This window comes from Phyllostomus hastatus, unplaced genomic scaffold (genome assembly GCF_019186645.2).
Source record: "Phyllostomus hastatus isolate PE091 unplaced genomic scaffold, TTU_PhHast_1.1 phas_scaffold_1674, whole genome shotgun sequence".
Lineage (NCBI taxonomy): Eukaryota > Metazoa > Chordata > Mammalia > Chiroptera > Phyllostomidae > Phyllostomus > Phyllostomus hastatus.
The window spans coordinates 2,930,408-2,952,138 of NW_025334011.1; the positions used below are offsets into that span (position 1 = coordinate 2,930,408).

The 21,731-nt window shown below is 37.0% G+C and overlaps 1 long non-coding RNA gene and 1 pseudogene across 1 annotated transcript in view; one reads left to right on the forward strand and one right to left on the reverse strand.

Moving 5' to 3' along the window:
• The window catches only part of LOC123831232, a 37,014-nt gene extending 15,571 nt beyond the window's left edge, over positions 1-21,443 (reverse strand). Inside the window, exons 1-2 of the long non-coding RNA XR_006787878.1 lie at positions 21,327-21,443; positions 463-511 (exon numbers count right to left, since the gene is read on the reverse strand). This is a non-coding gene — a long non-coding RNA (uncharacterized LOC123831232). The remainder of the gene's footprint in view (positions 1-462; positions 512-21,326) is intronic.
• LOC123831230 lies at positions 16,743-17,474 on the forward strand (annotated as a pseudogene).
• Positions 21,444-21,731: the final 288 nt, after the last annotated feature.

The window sequence follows — 21,731 nt, forward strand, 5'->3', positions numbered from 1 at the left end:
TCTTGCTCCTGGGGATCTGGTTCACCTAAGTACCATGCCAAAGGCTTTGTCAGAGTCCGAAATCTGTTCAAATCCTGTGAGATTTCAGAACTACTCAGTCCTCTGGGATAATCCTAGTACAAATTCAAAATGATAATCAAATTACTAACTAATTCCAGACTGTGGGTGCATTTAGAAATTTGTCAAATTTGTCATAGTTGGGGAGGAAAGAGGCCCATTGAAAACCATAAGGTCTTTTAAACCTCACTGATTCATCTCCCATACTCTTTGACTTTCCCTGTCATCTCAAGTTTTTCCATTTTTTTTCACACAAAATAGTCTACTAACATTTTGCACCCTTTGGAAAACTCACCTTTCCCCCTATTTGCCCATTACAGTATTTTCATAAACAATTACAATTTTACTTGTTATGGGGAACTTGGTTAAACAAAATAGCTTGTTTTTATTATATATTTCTCTTACCTCTCTTCTTCCCTTTTCTCCATTGTCTGAGGATATTGGATTTTATCAACTAAAAGAAATTAATATTTAATTTAACTACAGCATAATTATACTGAACAACTATAATTATTAACTATGGAAAATTATTAAAATTTACTACAATGGATTTTTATTGCTGTAACTACTAAAAACACTAATATAGTACACAAGTCAAGATCCTATTTTTCCCTTATTTTTATTGTGTCAGTTGTGATGGCTGATATTATCTATTGATACTCTGTCTCACTACATGACTTTAAAAAAATGTTGACCCTTTTTATTAGGACTTTAAATGTTATTTTTAAAAAGAATTTGAATTTCTTACTCTGTGATTGTTAAGTACTAAAGTCTCTTTTCTTTAAAAAAAAAGATTTTATTTATTTATTTTTAGAGAGTGAAGGGAGGGAGAAAGAGAGAGAGAAACATCAATGTGCGGTTGCTGGGGGTCATGGCCTGCAACCCAGGTATGTGGCCTGACTGGGAATCAAACCTGCGACACTTTGGTTCTCAGCCCGCACTCAATCCACTGAGCTACACCAGCCAGGGACTAATGTCTCTTTTCTTTAAAAGAAACTAAAATCTGTCAAATATAAGGACTATAAAATACATAAAATCAATAAAACATATGTTTGCATCAGCTGGGGATTTTTGTCCAGCATTGCATTATGATAGTGCAGAGTTGGAAAGGTTGTTAGTCATCACCTAATCATTTGTTCTTGGGAAGACAATCTGAACAAATGGAGCTATGCAATTTACAAATCACTTGTCTCCTTCTTGGGAAAAGTGACATGTGCTAGCCTGGTAAAATACTTCTTACTGTAAGATTATAAAAATCCTCTCCAAGCATGTAGCCTGCATTTATTACAGTGACATTGTGATTCTGGGTAAAAACATATCAGAAGATGAGTATGACTTAGTCTGAAATAATTTAATTATTAGTATACATTATTACCTTGGGTCTTGAAAACAAGTTATATAACCACGAGGAACACCTACACTTCCTTTATTATTATTGTTTTTTTGGTATTCTTTTTTGCTAGCTCTGGCCAAAATGTAGCCTCTGTATTTGTAAGTCTAAAACCAAGGCATATAGAATTAGGGATCACTTGGATGTTAAAAGAAAGCAGAACTTTGCCCTGGCTGGTGTGGCTCAGTGGATTGAGTGGCAGCCTACAAATCAAGGGTCGCCAGTTTGATTCCCAGTCTAGGGTACATGCCTGGGTTGCAAGCCAGGTCCCCAGTAGGGGGCTCATGGGAAGCAATCAAACATTGGTGTTTCTGTCCCTCTCTTTCCCCCTCCCTTCTGCTCTCTAAAAAATAAATAAATAATTTTTTTTACATAAATAAAATCTTTAGAAAAAAGAAAAAGCAGAACTAGGAAAACAAGAGATTTCAGAAACCTATTTCTGAGAGCCTTTCAGTTGTGGAGACAAATTCAAACACTAGGGATGATAATATTTGTTTTGAAGTAAAAGTTTTATTAATATCTGATTTATTTTATTTTTTAAAGATTTTATTTATTTATTTTTAGAGAGGGAAGGGAGGGAGATAGAGAGAGAGAGAGAGAGAGAGAGAGAGAGAGAGAGAGAGAGAGAGAAACATCAATGTGCGGTTGCTGGGGGTTATGGCCTGCAACCCAGGCATGTACCCTGGCTGGGAATCGAACCTGGGACACTTTGGTTCCCAGCCTGCGCTCAATCCACTGAGCTACACCAGCCAGGGCTTAATATCTGATTTATTTTAATAAAATAAATTTGAGTCCTTTTGGAAACAAAAACTGGGTGCATTTATTGTATGCAGGACTAAATTCTACTCTCTGGGACAGCAAAAATCTCATGTGCTTGTTGCGAAGTCAACAGAATTGGGAATCACTTGGATGGACCTCTTGTTTTGGTAAGCTTCAGGGCAAAAGAGCAGGAAAAATAAGGCATTTCTTCCACCCCATGTGTGGTAGTTATGGAATAAGTACAAGGACTCGTCCTAGCAGATCATTTCTATAGAACACATACAGTGTGCTGTAGTTGCTAAACTCTGTATCACTGTTCCATGTCTAGAGTACTACTTTAGTAAGTAGCCATCTTTTTCAAAATGATTATATTTAGTTATTTCTAGAGAGAGGAGAAGGAGGGAGGAAGAAAGAAAAACATTGATATGCAAGAGAAACATCCATTGGTTGCCTCTCACATGTTTCCAAGGAGGGATCTGGCTCACAACCCAGGCATGTGCCCTGATCAGGTATCGAACCAACAACTTTTTGCCTTACAGGACAATGCCCAATCCACTGAGCCACACCAGTCAGAGCAGTAAGTAATGATCTTATGCATTAATGACTGGAAAGAATTGGAAGAATGGAAGGCAACTATTGCTCTACTCATACCAGAAAAACACAGAACTAAACAATGTTTCTGATTCAAAGGGTTAGTGGAACTTAATAAAGGAGTAGACTAAGAATCAATAACAAGCATTCTTTGTGATATGATGGTTAAAAAGCAGAGATCCATCTATGCAGCAACACAACTGCTGATTAAGAATGAACACCCCTATCAGAATGGGTAAAATAAAAAGACAGAATTCCAAGTATGTGTAAGAATGTGTAGCAACTGGACTTCTAAAACTGTGTTGATGGAGGTATAAATGGTTCGTTCTGGAAAACTGGCAGCATCTACTAAAGCTGCCTTACACATTACTTATGACTCAGTTAGTCCTTTCTTAGGTAACCCTGATAGAAATGTGCACATGTATTTCTAAAAAGACATCTAATAAAATTTTCACAGCAATGCTACTTGTAGCAGTGTTAAATTGGAAATTACTGGAAATTCTATCAACAATAGAATACATACATTAGTTATGATATATTCTACAGGATTGCAGTATTGACTATAAACTATAATTATACACAAAATATAGAATAAACTCCTGAACATATTATTGAGTTTAAAAAGCCAGGCACAAAAACCTACATACTATATGATTTCACTTATAAAAAGAAGAAAAATAGGCTAAAAGCAATGTGTGCCTTTACAAGTCAGAATTATGGCAAGCCTTGGGACACAGGGTGTGATTAGAAAGAAACATGAACGAGGATTCTGGGGCACTGGCGAAGTTCTGTTTCTTGATCTGAGAGTTAGTTCAGTGTGTTCAAACTCAGTGAGCTAAAAATGTGCACTTTTCAGTGTGTATGTTACACTTCAATCAAAATCTTAAACGTTCTGTGAAGAAGTGTGTAGAAGAATAGAACACGGGTGAAAGGGAAAAGGGCTCATCACAGAATATGGACCTAGGGGATAGGGTTGAGGGTGACCGTGCGTAGAAGACCTCATTGGGGATGGTGAACTCCAGGGCAGTGTCATAATTCAGAGAGAGTAAGTGAGGGTGCAGCTAAGATGTGCTTGTATCCTATGTGTGTTAGTCTGAATCCTCTGAGAAGGAGATGTCAAGATAGGATTGCATATGCAAGATGTTGATTAGGTAAATGCATTGAGAAAAAATGAAAAGGGAGCTGGAGAGGGCTGGGAGAGTGAGTCATCAGACCATGATGCAGGTCTGACCCCAGAGGGAAGGAGTAAAAGTAGATCGAGTGGAGGTTTTTTGGACGGCAGTGTCGTACAAAAGAAAGTTCTGTAAGGACGTCATGGAATCCTGGATTCAAAGTCAGCTGTCAGAGAAAATCTGCACTTTCAGGAAGGGGCCTAGCATGCCTGTCATGGTCAATTGTCAGCTGCACTTGGGAAGACTGATCTTGGGGAAAAAGCAGTGATAGATTTCAGAGCACAGCATCTGAAGCCAAGAATCCATTAGGCTCCTGGCAGTTGCATGTCTGACACGCACATTTGCATGATTGCCTCACTGAGGAAGGTGCAGCTTGTGATAGTGTTATGCTGGTAAAAACTCTCCAGAATAAAAGTCTTGATTTTTAACATTTGCCAATTAGTGAGGTTTGAATTCTTTCACCATTGCTCTTTTCAAGTTATCATGGTTTTACAACTGGCTGGTAAAGTTTCTGAGTGTCTAATAAATAATCTCTCAAGAGCCAGTATCAGCCAGCACAACAGTGCTTATAAAGTTTGTCACAACAAATGTAGAGCCAAGTTTATAAGAGAAGAAAACCTCAGAAGGTTTTCCAAATAGAGAGTATTGTTTTTGATTTTTTTCTAAATTAAGATAATTGGCTAAAAGCCATCATAGGGAGGATGGCCCCCTGAGTAAGCTGACAGATCTTTTAAGGAGGACAGTGCTACATCTTGTGATTTGTGGCAGGTGCATGAGATGTGTATCTGCAAGTCCTTACACCGGCACCTTCGCCTTGGTGAAGCCAGGTCTGCACTGTGTGCTCGCTGTGATTTCTTTCTCTCCTACTTTGACATAGTTTAATCACCTGGATATTGGCTCAGAATAATGACTTTACTAACTTTTCAATACTTGGGTATTAGAAAGGAAGGGAGGGTAGGAACAACAAAAGCAATTACAAATAGCAAATATTGATATGAGCTTAATAAAACATAATGCCTTGTGCATTGGTTCATCCAACCTCAGCTAACCAAGTGCCTTCTTTCAAAACTGATAATTGACTCTTGCACTCAAGGGTCAACCCAGATACAAGGATGTGCACTTTCACTATTGTGCAGACCCCACATGACTAGCCAAATGTGCTGGTCAATGCGGCCTCCAAATTTTGAGTCATTTAATTTTTCGTTTGGGCCACAGTGAAGGATCAGCTATAGCTCACACACTCTAATTCACAGCATGTGAATTAGCCAGGGTAAAAGTCATTTTTTTAAATGAGTGGGGGCCAGCATGTCAGAACCATTGCCCCATACAATATTCCATTGGCATTTCCCTTACCCTGCTTTATTTTGTGTTTGACTGTAGCACTTATGACCTTTACTATACTTATAATTTACATATTTATCATGTTTATTATTAGTTATTATTCCTCACTAAAAACTATCTATTCTATTTACTTTTGTGACCCTAATGTCTACAACAGTACAACTGTGCTTAGAACTATGCAAAGATTAATAAATATTTTGAAAAAGGAGGAAAAATGAACTTTTGGTTTTGCAAGATGGCACACAAAATTTTAAAAAATATCATTTGTTTTCAAATGCCTAGAAATGTTGGATAAATATATTAAAAAGCTTCCTATGACTGCGTGCATGAAACAGAGGGGATCCTCATAAAACTTACATAACAAGTGAATCAGCAGTGGCTAGTAAAGGCGCCATCACCAAATAACTTGCATTAATCATGACGGAGAACTATAACCCTCAATACCAGTTACAGGGTGATCTGATCAACAATACTGTTTCTTTCCCATGCCCTTTTGTTGGGAACCACCCTGCCTGGTATCAGAAGCTATAACCCTTGCGAAGGCTAAGGCTGAGGGAACGACCTTGGAACCGTAAGCCACCAAGAAGACAAAAGCTTATCTCCCTGGCAGGAGCACCGCTTCTGCTACTTCATCCATAACTGGCCCCCAATGCTTGGTCAGTTAGCCAATAATGGGTAAGATTCCCCAAGGGGGGAATGATCTAAGACAGGCACGATCACGTGGGAGGCCCCCAAAAGAAGGACTTTGGGGGCTACAGCAAAAGAGGGTGATGGACCCTTGCCCCTCGGCTTTGACAAAGCCTGAGTCCTCATTGTCTGAGAGAAAATCTCCTTATCTCTTGGTTGCCTTAGTTCCCTTGCTCCACCTAAGCCTGAAACAATGACAGGGTGGTGCCGCCCTGTGCTGGAAAGGGCGGGTTCCTCAGGTGATCAGGCCTAAGAAAGAATATGTAAAATCCTGTGAAACCTGCTTTGTTTAGAATGCTCTCAATTAACTGATAAGGGTCCAAGGAAGAAGTAAGTTTGTTCCTTAAAGTTTTTTACAGCTCTTTGACCCTGACTCAAAATAGGCCCTCAGACTTCCTTGTTACCTATTGTTTGATCCTTACTTCCTGGCAATGAGTAATGAGCTTTACCTGAATTCTTATGCAAACGAACCCAATAGAAACCTGCTTGGGCGGGAGAACGGGGCGCTCTCCCTTAGGGGCGCTCTCCCCTAGGGAGGGTGACCATGGTGCTCCCCACTAGAGAGAGTGGCCATTCCACCCCTACTTCCCCACAGGACCTGGTTGTCTCTGTGTATGTTTTTCTCGTATTTTGATGAGCCATCCGCAGTGTTCCCCGGTCACTGCAGGTCAGTGGCCACGACACACTTTCCTCCTCATCTTTAACCTCTTCCTCCTTCTTAATCCTTTCCTTTTTTAAAATTTTGTTTTTCAAATATTTAGCAGAAGGCAGCTATTTACTATCTAGTGTCTTGGACAGAGAGAAAAAGAGATGACAGATAGATGATAGATAGATAGATAGATAGATAGATAGATAGATAGATATGCTGTATTTCCTAGAAGGTTTTACCTTAATGTACCCTCTTCCAAAAAAAATTAGAGACAAAGTTGAGCAAGTAATATTTTGCTAACAAAATGTTTTTTCAAACAATGTAGGTTTCTATTGTCTCTACCACTTCACATGTCCAAGTAATAAATAGGTTCTGGAAGGCTGATGTTAATGAGCCTCAAATTAATGCATGCACTCTTCTTAGGGAGCTCCTGGTTTGAGGAAAGGAGTGAGACTGACCACGTGATACTGAGGGCTGTGCTAGGTATTAGAATACAGATGTGTATAATCATTACTATGCAAGCTCTTTGAGACTCAGAGGGGGCAAATGAAAAACAAAGCAGCATGATGGAGCATAGAGAAGGGGGCACCTTCCCTGACTCAGGGGCTTTCACTGGCCCCACATATCCCTTAGAGGACAGGACTAAGGTGTCATGAGTGTCCCCACATGAAATAGTTGTAAAACACTCACTGCCTTAAAATTTCCCCCAGTAACTGGTCTATTATTGTCAATTTGTCACAGTCTTTCTCCAAGTTAAAAATAAATATAATGATTAATACAATAAAAAAATCTGTATTTATTTACAAATATTCTAAGTAGGACCGATTTACTCTAAGATCATGTAATGAGTTTAATTATGTCCAAAGCTTCCTTACCCAGATTCATATGTTGAATTCCTAACCCTTAGTATCTCAGAAAATTAGCTTTTTTTTTTTTGGTATAGCATCATTGCAGTTATAATTAGTTAAGGTAATGCAACCTAAGGTCACACTGGAGTAAAGTAGGCTCCTAAGCCAGTATTAAGTGGTGTCATTATAAAAGGTAAAAAATTGGACACAGACACACACAGGGAAACTTCCATGTGTGGATGAAGATGTAGATTGATGTGGTGCTTCTACAAGCCAAAGGAAGCAAAGATAGCCAGCAAACTGACAGAAGTGAGGCGAAAAGAGTGGAACAGATTCTGTCTCACAGTCCTCAGAATGAATGAGCCCTGCCAACAACTTGATCTTGTACTTGTAGCCTCTGGAACTGTGAAACAATAAACTTCTGTTGTTTAGGCCACTCAGCCCTGGTATTTTGTTACAGCAGCCTTAGCAAATGAACACAGACTATGTTAAAAAAATCTGCAGAAAATACTTTAGTGATAGGCAGTGCTGTGTACTTGTTATGATGGAGTTAAGCAAGACAGTGCATATTCCTTCTTTACAGAGAAACTGATATTACGTTTTATAATAAAGATATTAGCTCAAAGTTCTCACAGTGTCTGGAAAAGGAGTATTGAAAAATTTTTAACAATGTGAGCTCATTACAAGACTGACATAATATTAAATCCTTATTCTGCCAGTGCATAGTCATGTGAGTTTGGACAAATGACCTGAGATTCTGTTTCTTCACTCTTGAAAACAGTAGATGTTGCCTGCAGCACAGAGTTATAATAAAAATTATAAAACATGATAAGTGAGTGACACATAAATAACAATTAATAAAGGGTAATAATTTTAAATGTGTAGCTCTAAGTGATATGAAAGCCTTAAAATCCTAATAAATTTTTTAAAAATTGATTTATAAGTTCAATATCTCAACAAAAATTTTAACTGGGATTTCATGGACTTGACAAGTTGATCTAAAATTGATATAAACATGGGTCCAAGATAGCCAAGCCACTTATAAAGGAAAAGGAGGGGAAACTTGCTATACTGGGTCTCAGGAATTACTATGAATCTGTAGCTATTAAGACAGCATGGCACTGGCAAATGCAGCGAGAGACAACTAGATTGATGGAACAGACAAGAGAGCTCAGACATAGACACCTATAGGAAAGGAACACGGACACATTTCAAAGGCAATGCTGGAAATCAGGGAGAAAATGAAGGGCTATTCATTATATTGAGATAAAATAGTTATCTATTATGTTAAAAAATTAAAGTGGCTCCTTACCCCACAGCATGAACATACACACACACACGCATCCAAGTGTAATCTTTAAAACTCTGAGAAGAAAATATAAGTGAATGTTTTTTGACCTTGGGATAGAGAAAGATTTTTAAAAGTAAATTGTAAAAAGCACTGTCCAATAATGAGTAGCTATGCTCTCAGAATGGTACCTTCCCTTCTAAAATATAATTATTTTTCCCAGAACCATTTCAGTTTACATCTTTTGTAGTGAAATCTACCAAACTCATTAAATTAAGTAAAGAAAAAAAATATATGAATGTAGGAATATTTAATGAGAAACTTATGTTTTATAAACAGTGTCAGAAGATTCTGTATTTCTATGAATGAAGATTCTGACCTACAGACTGTGAAATCATAAAAAATATAAGCAGTTGTTCTCTCAGTGTTTTTATTTATATAGATTAAGGTTTTAATCATATAAGAGCATTAAATGATTATAGAGTGGATATGTAATTTTTATTTTCAACTAAATTGACTTATAAAGTCACTGATAAGAGAATTCAAAAGCTGCTTGTTGACCAAAAAAGTATCTTTTGACATCTGTGGACTCTTGTTATCAGACTCTTAAGTGATTTTTATTCCTGGAGATTAAGTTCCCTCATTGCTCCTGGAAGATTAAATTATATTTAAGGAGTTGTTCAGTACTAGCTAGCTGAGTGATTTTTCTCTTTAGGACAAAATAGATATTCAGAAAAGAAAGGGAAAGTACTTATCTATAGATGACTTACTTAAGGTCTTCTCAATTCTAGACACTTACTGTTCAGACACTTGGTTCTGATTAAATATCATGCCCAGATTTTATACATACACACACACTCACAAATGGATATGCTCAATTGACAGTGGAAAAATGCCGTGTGTACCAACAATACACAGCCACATTTCTGGATGTTGTTAGCATTCCATGAGGTGTTCAATAAATTCCATAGTTTGACTGAAGTAGGTGTTTTTAAGTGACAAATATGCTGAGTAAGGAAAAACCACCTTGCAATCACCATTTTATTAAGGTTAAATAATTTTATTCATTATATAAAAATGATACTGCTGAATATTAGCCTCAAGTACTTTGAAATTTCTTAGAACCATTGTTTCTTATATATGCTTCATGTCACAACCAAGGAAGGACAGACCAGGGACTTTTAAGATAGGGAATTGACCCTCAGGGGTAATCAAGATACCAATGAAGCATCGATATGAATTTATGGTGTTTTCTTTTTCAAAGTGTAATTAAAAGTTCAGTTAGCTCACTCTCCCTAGTGCCTTCATATCCTCTGTCAGAGTGGGTGTTAAACAATCCACTTTTAGAGGTAAGATGGAGACTAATGAGACCGCTGAGTTGTGGAAAACGTGATCTATGCAAATGCAACTCTTGAGTTAAAAAGTTTAGTGTTCATAGAACTGGATCATAAAATGATTTTCTATTGGAAAGTGTTCCCTCTTAGGTGGAAAATTAAATATTCTGTAGAGTCACTAAACTTTTTATCTTGTAAAACACAGGAAATTTAGTGAAGAAAAATAAATATGCTTAATATAGTTATGGAAAGCAAATCAAAATTGTTATTATGACAATGAGCCTTACTTCACACTAGTAATCCTGCTTTTCAGGATAACTCCTTTTCTTGTCTGTAGAAGTATTCTGATGGGAAAAAGTAGGGAGGATCTGATTTACAAACAGCAACTTATTTAGTATTTAACTTAATTATACATCATAAATAAATTATCATCTTGTCAAAACTAACCAACATTATGCCAAAAAATAGGAGTGGTTATTAGAAGGCTAGAAGTTCTACATAATTTATATATAGTTTTTATATATTTTATATATTTTGTAAAACTAAAAGATTTTTTCTTTTCTTGAAGCTATTTCTAGCTAGAGACAAGAGAGCATAAAAAGAGTAGTCTCCAACTGCCATACTTTAAAGAAAAATTAACCTTAAGTTTAAAATTACAAGTGGAAAATCTTTCCCTTTGAGGATCTTTTATTGCTGGAACTTTTAAATGAAAAACAATGAGGCTAATTTTATTCTCTACTATTTAAAATCAGGTTACAAGTATGAAACATTAATTAGTAAAACTGTTACTGAACAAAAATGGGATTTGGCTACCTGTCGTCACCCATAGGCAAATTCTGGAGGCAGAGGTTGGTGGGGAAGAAAAAAGGTCATTAAAATGCTGCACAGTTTGGGAGGATTTGGACTCCCCATCTCCAGGCTCATCTCTTTTGCAAAACACAAAGGGAACCCAGCTGTTCCCAAAAGGACCAAAACCCAAAACAATGAACAGAATTCCTAGAGCCCAAGGCAGCTAAGTAGGTGGCTCTCTGTCTTCAGGCACCCCCTCCTGGACACAGACACACTTCTGGAGTCTGTGTGTGTTGTTGGAGCTGCTATTCACCACGTGGCTTGCAGGAAAAGCTGGTCCCACAAACATCTGGAGGAAGACAGCATGTTTCTCCTCTTAATTTATATTTTTAATTAATTTATATTTTGTAAGTGCTTAATGAATATTATGTACTATATTTACTTATTTTTAATTTAATCTCTATTGTATTTTTTCCATTACCATCTAGTCCCCTTATGCCCTTCTTCCCCCAACAACTTCTAAAAGTTCTAAATAATACTGTAATTTTAAAATCTTACTGTGATTATTTATACTGTGATTAACATAGATTGCTTACTCTGTGCTACTCATTGTGCTAAGGGTTCTAGCTTCATAATGACCCTACCAGGGAAGTACTATTATTTTATACATTTAATAAATGAAAATACTGAAGCACAGAGAAGTTATATAATGTGCCCATTGTTATATGACTAGGATGTTACAGAGCTGAGATAAAGAGAGAAAGTGTGAGCCTGGCCCAGAACCTGCCTTGTTCTCTTAAACATGATGCTACACTGCCTCTCTCTGAGATGAATAGGTAGGTAGAGAGGTAATAGTGAGGTTTATTAGAATAGGTTAAGAGAACATGTATGTAATATTGAGGAGTAAGACTTGAGACTCAGGATAGAAATAAAACAAATTGTAAAACTTTTTTTACTAAGTTTCAGTGAAATTAAATTAGCATATGTAAATGGTCTAACAGATTAATTTTAAACACAATGAAAGTCTTATTCTTCTACAATCGGTATTCAAAATATATTACAAAGTGCAACATATCAATGAGAAACACAAACAATTCAATAGAAAACTGAACAAGAATAGTAAAAATAATTTACAGAAAACTTAGTAGATCTTTAGTTTCATTAGTTATCAAATATCAAATTTAAACTGCAATGAGGTAGTATTTATATCCATTAGATGGGCAACAATTGGTAAACCTGGTAAACTGACTTTTGGTGAGGGTGTGGGGAAATGAGACCTCATACGTGACTGGAGGAAATATAAATGCATACATGTATTGGAATGCAGTTTGGTGATATATAGTTGAAGTTGAAGATGTGCACATCTTACCCTTCTGAGTGTCTATCCTAGATAAAGTCTCCACCATGTACATAAAAAGTGATGCGTAAGGATGCTCATGAAATACTGTTGTGTTTGTAACAGCAAGATGTGGAGACAACTACTGTCTCTTAGCAGTCAAACTGGCAAATTATCCCATGACACAGAATGAAAATGTACAACTCAGTTTAACTGGATTAACATGGGTAAGACTTTAAAACATACTTTAGATTAAAAAAATAGCACATTCAGTACAATACCATTCTTTAACATGTAAATACCACCAAGTAGTTGTATTGCATTTATTATTTGTAGAAACATGCATGTATAGTAGAGGTTTCGGGTATTGATGAGACTGACACTATCATTCTAGGATTTGGGCATATGAAAGGGGAAAATGATTGATGAATGGGGTTTCAGTATGTACATATTACTAATAAAAAAAAAAACCCTGAAGTGTCTCAGGTTCGATTCCCAGTCAGGGTACATGCCTGGGTTGCAGGCCATGACCCCCAGCAACTGCACATTGATGTTTCTCTCTCTCTTTCTCCCTCCCTTCCCTCTCTGGAAATAAATAAATAAAATCTTTTAAAAAATTATTAAAAAAACAAAAACAAAAAACCCTCAAACAAACAAAGAAATGTTACTATTTCTTAATCTCAGAAGTAGAGAGATAGGTAGGTGTCATATGCATATATACATATTACTGTTTTAAATAAAGGTTTTATACTTGAATGTTAAAGGGCTCAATATGTTTATGGAATTTTTCTCTTAAAGGGAAAGAGAAGGGAATTGAAATATTTCTTTCATCAAAAATCCCTTTGAGCTTTTATTTGCTAAACTTCCTTCTTCCTTGTTATGGGTATTAGCGATCTTAAACCATATTTACTTCTGTGGTTTCATTTTGAAAAAAAAAATGGCTGGTTTAGATAAAGTTCTCTATTAACCTAGATTCCAAGCTAGCATTTGTAATAGGAAAATATTTTCTGCAGGGAAAAGTCAAAACATTTTGATGTTGACACAACTCTGGTGAAATCCCACAAAGGTCACCAAGCCTGTGATGCTACACAGTGTTGGCAATGTGAGTCCTGCAGCTATTAGGTCTCACCCATCACTTGGTGTAGGTCTTTGGAACAGAGTGGAAATTTTCTGAGAACATGCATGATACTGTTCCAAGATTAATACTTACTTAATGCATTGCTTTTACTTGTTGTCAAACTTTTACTTTGGGAAGCTATTTCAATGAAAATGTATGATTTTGCAAATATATTATATTTGATGTCTTTTATTAAAAGACTTCTAACCTGCATTATTTGAAGTCCTTGTAATCCAAAAAAATGCTTCCTGAAAATTACTTTCCAATATGTAAAATGTATATTTAATATATTGGATTAGCCAAAAAGTCTGTTAAGTTTCTTATACAAAATAAAATATACATTTTTTATTTTCACCAATAAGTTTATTGATTTGGATATTTTGAGTATGTTGGCTATCTCCTGTGTGGTATAATGTTGATAATTCTCAATTAATGTCTCAATTTGATTGCTATCAACTTCAACTGGTCTACCCAACCATGGAGCGTCATCCAGAGAGAAATCTCCAGTGGATTTCACAATTCACTTTTGACACTTCAATCAGTCATGGAAACTTCTACATTAACTGCACAAACCTTTTTTTTTTTTTGCATTTCAGTTGCATTTTTATCTTTCTTGAAATAATAAAGCATAGTAGGCTGAAAATATGTATACTCTTCCATCTTTGTTATTAAAAATTTACATAAAAATTCCCCGATTTTGATGTTTTTAAAATAAACTCTGGTATGACACAATACAATTGAACAAAATTGTTTTGAATGAAGTTAAAGACAACTAAGCACTACTAGATCCATTGTAGAAAAAGCCAAACAAACTTTCTGGCTAACCCAATATTTTACAATAAATCTCTAGAAGTTGGATGTAGTTGATGTTCTTAATTACTCCAGTAAATCATTATAAAATATGATTCAAAATACATGAGTGCTTGACAATTTGTTTTAATAACTAGGGAAATATGAAAAACATACTACTTTTGCTTTTTGGAAATACTTAATTTTAAGTACATACTACATGTTGAGCCAAAACAAATAAAACCTTTTAAGCTTGAGGGAGAAAAGGTCATAAATGGTGACATTTTTATATTTTTCATAGTTTAAATTTATAAAATTGTACTATATTTACTAAATACTTTTAAAAATTAACCTTATTTTTTTGCTTCACATTTAGAGTGTCATTTATCTTTAAAACATGACAAGTTTAAGGACTTTTTAAAATTATTTTATTTGGCTTTTTTAAAAAAATATTATTTATTTTCAGAGAGAGGCGAAGGGAGGGAGAAAGAGGAAGAGAAACATCAGTGTGCAAGAAATACATCAAAGAGTTGCCTCTTGCAGCACCCCAATTGGGAACTTGGCCTGCAACCCAGGCATGTGCCCTGACTGGGAATTGAACCTATTTTATTTGTCTTGGCTGGTTTTGATGCCTGGTTGGGGCATGTGTGGAAGGCAACCCATCTGTTTCTCTTTCTCATGGATGTTTCTCTCTCTCTCTCTCTCTCTTTCTCTTTCTAAAATGAATAAAAAGCATGTCCTCTGGTGAGGATAAATAAATAAATAAATAAATATAAAAATAAAAATTATTTTATTTGAATTATGTTTTTTCAGAAGAGAAGAGTCTGTGTTAGACATCTCTGAAAAATTTGCATGTGATTGGTGAGCCTCACTTGCTGGAAGGAAAATTTCAGACAGGTTTGGTGTCACCTGAACCTCAGAAACAACAAATGATGAAGCAAAGTGGTAGGAAATTCCCCACATTCTATGGGTAACTGAGTGAATGAATCAACTAAGGATACTGTAGCATTGTCAACAGGAGTCTTATGTCTATAAATCTTCTGAATATTTTATTGCAGTAACAGGTGGAGTCTGGACAATATTCATGGCTCCAAAAGAGTGTTGGCTTCCATCTCCATACACAAGACCTGAAATTTTGAAGTGAAGATGGCACTTTGTTTCTCATTTGTGACAAATCCTAGAGGTTGCCATATTGGCATTTCATCTGAATAAGGAAATGAAACAAGCAAATAGATCCAGATAGAGTGTCTTACATACATTAAAAACCATCTCTTTTAAAGCAGTGACTCTCAATCTTTTTCATATTATGGCATGTATAAACTAATTATTAAAATTCTTCAGTACACCAAAAGTTTATTATATTTTTTGCTGATTGGACAAAAAATAGTTCTAATTTTTATTTACAAAAAAGTAATTACCTAGCCTTTTTGCTCTAAAGTGACTTTAAAAAAAAAAATACCAGGTGCCTGTACTTGTATACAAAGACTTATGGTACCAGGAGTTAACCAATTGGACACAACCTCATTATGTCTCATGACCAGTAAGATGCAACTCTGTTATATGACCTACGTATTTATGGTTCAAGACAGGGCACTCACACCAATGCCTATCATTGTGTTGGCTATTGTCATTTATTTTATTTGACAATATAAGAGAAAAGAGGTCAGTGCCCCTGACTATTTAGTCAGGTATTGCATATTTTAAAACTTCTTGCAGCACACTGGTTGAAAATCTCTGTTTTTTTTTTTAAGTTTATTGTTACTATCATTTTTTCAAAAGACTTTATTTATTTTTATTTTTAGAGAGGGAAGGGAGGGAGATAGAGAGAGAGAGAGAAACATCAATGTGCAGTTGCTGGGGGTTATGGCCTGCAACCCAGGCATGTACCCTAGCTGGGAATCGAACCTGTGACACTTTGGTTCGCAGCCGTGCTCAATCCACTGAGCTACGCCAGCCAGGGCTTGAAAATCTCTGTTTTAAAGCAGTGTTTGATGAATTTTGATAAAGATATCAACCCATCTAGCCACTAATGATCTTGAACATCTTTTCATGTGTTAATTGGCCAATTACATGCTTTTTCCTATGATGTACTTATACAAAACTTTCCCTTACTTATTGGTTTGTCTTCTTATTAATGATCTGTATGTTATATAGATTGATCATGAATCTTACAAGATATACGTATCACAAATATGGTTTCCCTTTGTGACTTTGACTTTTCATTTTCTTAACAGTGTTGTCTGAGAATCAGCAAATTTGAATTCTGATAAAGTCAGATTTAATAATGTTTTTTCATTTATGACCTAGTACTTTTACCATGTTGTCTAAAAAAGGTTTATCTACTCCAAAAATCACCAGAATCTTCTTCTGTGTCTTCTTTCAGAAATTTGATAATTTTAATTTCTATGCTTAGGTGTATGAAACATTTTAAGTTAATTTTTGTGTTTGATGTGAAGCAAAGATCAAAATTCATTTTATTCCATGTGCAATATTTAGTTGTTTCAGCACCATTTATTTAAAAGATTACCTTTCCCCCATGGAACTATCTTGGCACCTTTGTAGAAAGTCATTTGACTATATATGTGTGTTTTAAAAGTTACTGGTTAAGAATTTAGCTTCTGAGACCCCTCCCTGTGCTCCCTAAGTGTTTGACATGGCCAAAGCCTATGGCCACTTCTTCAAGTTGCTGCTGATCCAGGACTCAGGGATGGACACAACTTGTCTGATCATTTGCTTTGCAGAAGACAACTTCAACCATCCCCACCATTGGAATTGATTTCAAGATCTGCAGTGTGGATATAGAGGGGAAGAAGATCAAACTGCAAGTCTGGGACACAGCTGGCCAAGAGTCATGAGTCATTAAGATGATAACTACCACCCATTACCATTGAGCCATGAGTCACTTAGAGGACAGAGGGAAGCCTAACCAGGGAGTGTGATCCAAGCTTCCATTGTGAACTCTGCCATCCTCCAGGACATTATTCTAGTATGCAACAGCATAGATGGGAAATCCTTTGAGATTATTCAGAACTGGCTAAAGAGCATCAAAGAGAATGCCTCAGCTGGGGTGGAGCACCTAGTGCTAGAGAATAAATGTCACATGGGGACCAAAAGGAAGGTACAGAAGCAGCAGGCAGATAAGTTGGCTCAGGAGCATGGAATCTGAGTTTTTGATTCCAGTATGAATGTGGATGAGGCTTTCAGTTCCGTGGCCTGGAACATCTTGCTCAGGTCTGGAGGCCAGAGACCAGGAAATAGCAGCAAGCCCTCCAGCAATGGCTGAAAACTTGGGACTAAAAGAATACCAACAAGTGCTACCTGGGTTGAGATCTCCTTTGTGCCTCCCCACCTTAAGCCTGGAGAATGAACCTGAGGGAGGGAGGGCTGAGGGGCTGTATGGAGGAGAAATAGAAGGCAGGGCTTAGAGAATAAAAGTGGGTAGATGATAAAAGAATGGGGAAAAAATAGAGAAGAAAAAAAGGAAAGCAAGAGAAAGAAAGAAGAAGGAAAGGAAGTAGACTAAAGAAGGAAGAAGCAAGAAAGGAAGAAATTGAGGAAGTGAAAAAAGGTGAGAAAGAGGTAGGAAGAGAGGCAGGAAGAAGGAGGAGAAAAGGAAGGATAGATAACCCTGGGCCTCAGACCTTCCCTGGGTTGTCAGGGCAAATACAAATGTAAACATATGATTTGAATGGGTAATGCTGGTACCATTTGCTATTGTGGCGCCATTTGTTGAGCAGGCCTATGACCTTGTTAAACATGACTGCCATTTTACTCTTCTGAGTTTATGTTCCCAGGACTGGAAATTACTGGAAGGCAAGAACAGAACATGACTGACCATCCCCCAAAGTCTCAGGCAAAAGATAAGATTGGAGCAAACTGGAGCTTATGAAAAACCTATGAAATCCAATCAAAATCTTCAGTGTTAGATGCTCCCAACAGCCCAGGGGCTACATGACAGCAGCCCTCCACCTTTCTATGATATAATATTAATCCAATAAAAGCTCAAAGCCCCACCCCTCAAAGCTGGTGTAACTCTCCACACCACACCCCTCTCCTCTCCTGGCCAGTGAATAAAAACTTTGCTCTTTGCACTTTTTTCTCTTTGTGAATTCTTTCACAGCCTGTGTCACCAACCACCATGATGTAATTGATTTATTTTGTTACTGGATCAGGATTTAGGGTCCTTTGAGAGGCTGGCTTAGAACCATCCTCTGAAAGTTTGGTCCTGTCAGTCTCTATGGTCTTTCTCAGTATTAAAGGCCACCATTTGCATAAAAGTCCTCAGGTTAGGCACCTTTCATCATTGTCTGAATTGCTCTCGACTCATAAACCTAATTCCTATTTCTATGGCAGTAAGGCCACCTGTATCTGACTGGGTTCTGGAGATGCCAGGACTAGTCCTACAGCTTTCTCCTTTCACCAGCTGTTTAACTGACAAGCAAAACAGCAAAGAACAGAGATTGTCTTAACATGAAGGTGTGAATATATTCTTTCTATTACGAGTTTAGAGGATTGTTTTGGGCACAGCCTTCTCCAAGAGGTTGCAGGGCTTTTTAAGAAGGACTCTTTTTGCACCTCCCCAGGAGAATAATAGCCCTAGCCTCAGGGAAATAACAGTATTGTTACCCAGTCACATTTGCATCTATCTTTGATTCTGCCAGCAATCCATTTAAGTAGCTGGTAAGCATTATTATCAAATTGTATAGATGAGGAAAATGAGACACAGGAAAAGGTTAATTTATTCACCAATATCTGCCAAGCACAGCAATCAAGTTAACAGAAACTTTGGGTGGTACTTACAAGAGGGACAAGCAGGTTTTAACAGAAACAGCCTTTAACTACTAATACAAAGAGACAAAAGTTTGGCATGCAAAAGAACCACCACCAAAAGAAAAATCAGGCTTGATATGCAGCCCCCTTCATATGCATGATACCCTTTTAATGTTACACAATATTTTTTAAACAGTGAAATTATTTCACAGACTTGATCTTTTATCAGGATAATGAAAATGTCAGATTTAGTTTTGACAAGATACTGTTAGAAGTCTTTTAATTCATGGATATGGTGTTCAAGGTGTTTAAGAAATACTCAAGCCTGCAGTATAGAAGTAGACACACAGCCCTGGAGTCAGCAAAACCTTGTTTTGCTGCTCATTCTGTTGGTAAAAAACAAGACTCAGGAAAAAGTCTGACAAGGCTGGAAAAAGAACTTGGAAATTAATAAGTGTGGAAAATAATTTGATAAATGCATTAAGTATCCAAGCTTTGATGGGGTAATGTCCTTATCTGTGGCTTATTTTTTGAGCGCTGTAGTCAATTGTCCAGCTAGATTAATTTGCTTGAGATGAGGAAAGACATGAATTTTGTGAATCTCAGGAAGACTGATTGATGTCTTCATCATACCTAAGAGCAAGTATTTTTAAAATTCAGTTTCAGTGTAGAGACCTTATTCAGTTTATTGTATGGCTACTGGAAGTGATATCTTATAGGACCTCACAGCTCGGAATGAGACATGGTATGATTGCATAAGGAGTAACAGAATACTAGATTTCAGCCAAAACTTTTATTATGTCAATGTAGAAACATCCAAACTTGTAGGAATTTTTATGAGTTTATTTGAGCCAAACAGATGACCACTGCTGGGAAGAAAAACCTCAATGGGTTGAGAAAATGCATTGAAAAAATGGTAGTTTTGCACCTTATTTTACACATTGTAATAAAACAAGGAGGCATGAGGAGGTTATATGAAATCCATTGGTGATAGATTAGGGAGGCAGGAAAAAGCACAGGAGGAACCTCTGAGACTGCATAAAGAGTAAAATGATAGACACATACTTCTTTTAGATAGGTAGGCATAGGATCGTTAACAGTCAACAGTTAACAATAGCAGTGAGGAGATTTGTCTTTGCTCTGGTGTGGTGGTTGTGCCCGAGGGGTTCAGAAAACTAGAAGTTACCTTGACATTTAAAAGGTATGTTATCATAGATGGAAAAAGACAATAGAGAGGCTCAACTAAGGTAAAGATTGACTTTTGTTGGGGAAGATTCTAACTTAGAACATCACTACTTGCCATGAACTGCTTTTAGTTAAAAACTTTAAATTTCAGGCCATCTTATGTGTTTACTGGAGGTCTCTGAGTTCATTAGGCCACCATGCAGGCCTCCCCTGAGCTCGTAAGCTTTAGTATGTAGCCTCTTTTCATCCACAATTCTAGCTAAAAATACTGAACAAAAAAAACCCCACACCATACTGTATGTATCATACAACTATTGACATATAAAGACAAATAACTTAAAGGAAAAACAGTCACAAGCAAAATTAAACCTAAGCCCTGAACAACAAAAGAACTAATAAAAAAGAAATTCGGCCCCTGGAATTAGACTCTCTAAATTCAAATCCTGTCCCTGCCCTACAAAAGGTGACCTTGAGCAACTGCGATAAACTACATCTTATAACCAAACCCAGATTCAGCAGCCTGCCACCACGAAAACCAAACTCGGGGACAGTTATTGGCGAGAAGGAAAGAAGTGTATTACACTGCCAGCATCTCAAAAAGATGGGCGGATTCCTGTCATCCAAAACCCATTTTAATATCTCTGGTCAAGTCAGCAATTCTCACAGGGAGTTGGTGAAAATGTGGGAGGGGGAAACTTCCTAGGAGGAGTGAGGATGTGCAGGCACTGATGAGAGAGGGAAGTGGGAGTAGGCAGAGGTGGCAGAAAGGGGAGTCCTGCAGTTCCTGCCCGGTTTACCCCTTGTGTTCTCTGTTCTTGCGCTATCTCTCAGTTTGCATTGGCATTCCTCCCTTTCCCAGATGCCTGTGGTTTACAACTTCAAGGAGAACTAAAGCATGGGGTGACTAAATACTTTGATTTGTTACAAAATACATAACTTTGATTACTAGTTGGGAGATATTAAACCATAGTTACAACTTAACATCTTAGTATGGGCAGAAGGTTTTTAAAATTTATTATTACCCTCATTTTATTTTTAAGTATATTTTATTGATTTGCTATTACAGTTGTCCCAATTTTTCCTGCTTTGACCCCCTGCACCCAGTACCCCCATTCCCTCCAGCAATCCCCACCCTTAGTTCATGTCCATGGGTTGTACATATAAGTTATTTGGCTTCTCCATTTCCTATGCTACTCTTAACAACCCTGTCTACTTTGTACCTACCAGTTAGGCTTCTTAATCTCTGCACATTTTCCCTCATTCTTCCCCTTCACCCGGCAGAGTTGATAATCCTCCAGATGATCTCCTAACAGGTGCTCTAAGACAGGGAGTCAAAGCAGCTCTACCTAATAATATACAGAAACAAACACAGGGAGGCTGCCATACTGAGGAGACAAAGAAATACTGCCCGAATGAAAGAGTAGGCAGAGGTTTTTACAAGGAGGAAGGGGAGGGAAAGCAGAACAAAGACATCTGGGGGAAGTGCAGGTGTCCTTGCTGGTCCTGATAGAGATCTTTATGGCCAGTATCCTTGAGTTAATCATCTGGCCTTTGTCAGTTTAGCAGCACTACAAGGTAAGGCTGTTTCTTCAGTGAATACACAGGAACTGAACCTGTTTATTCAATAAA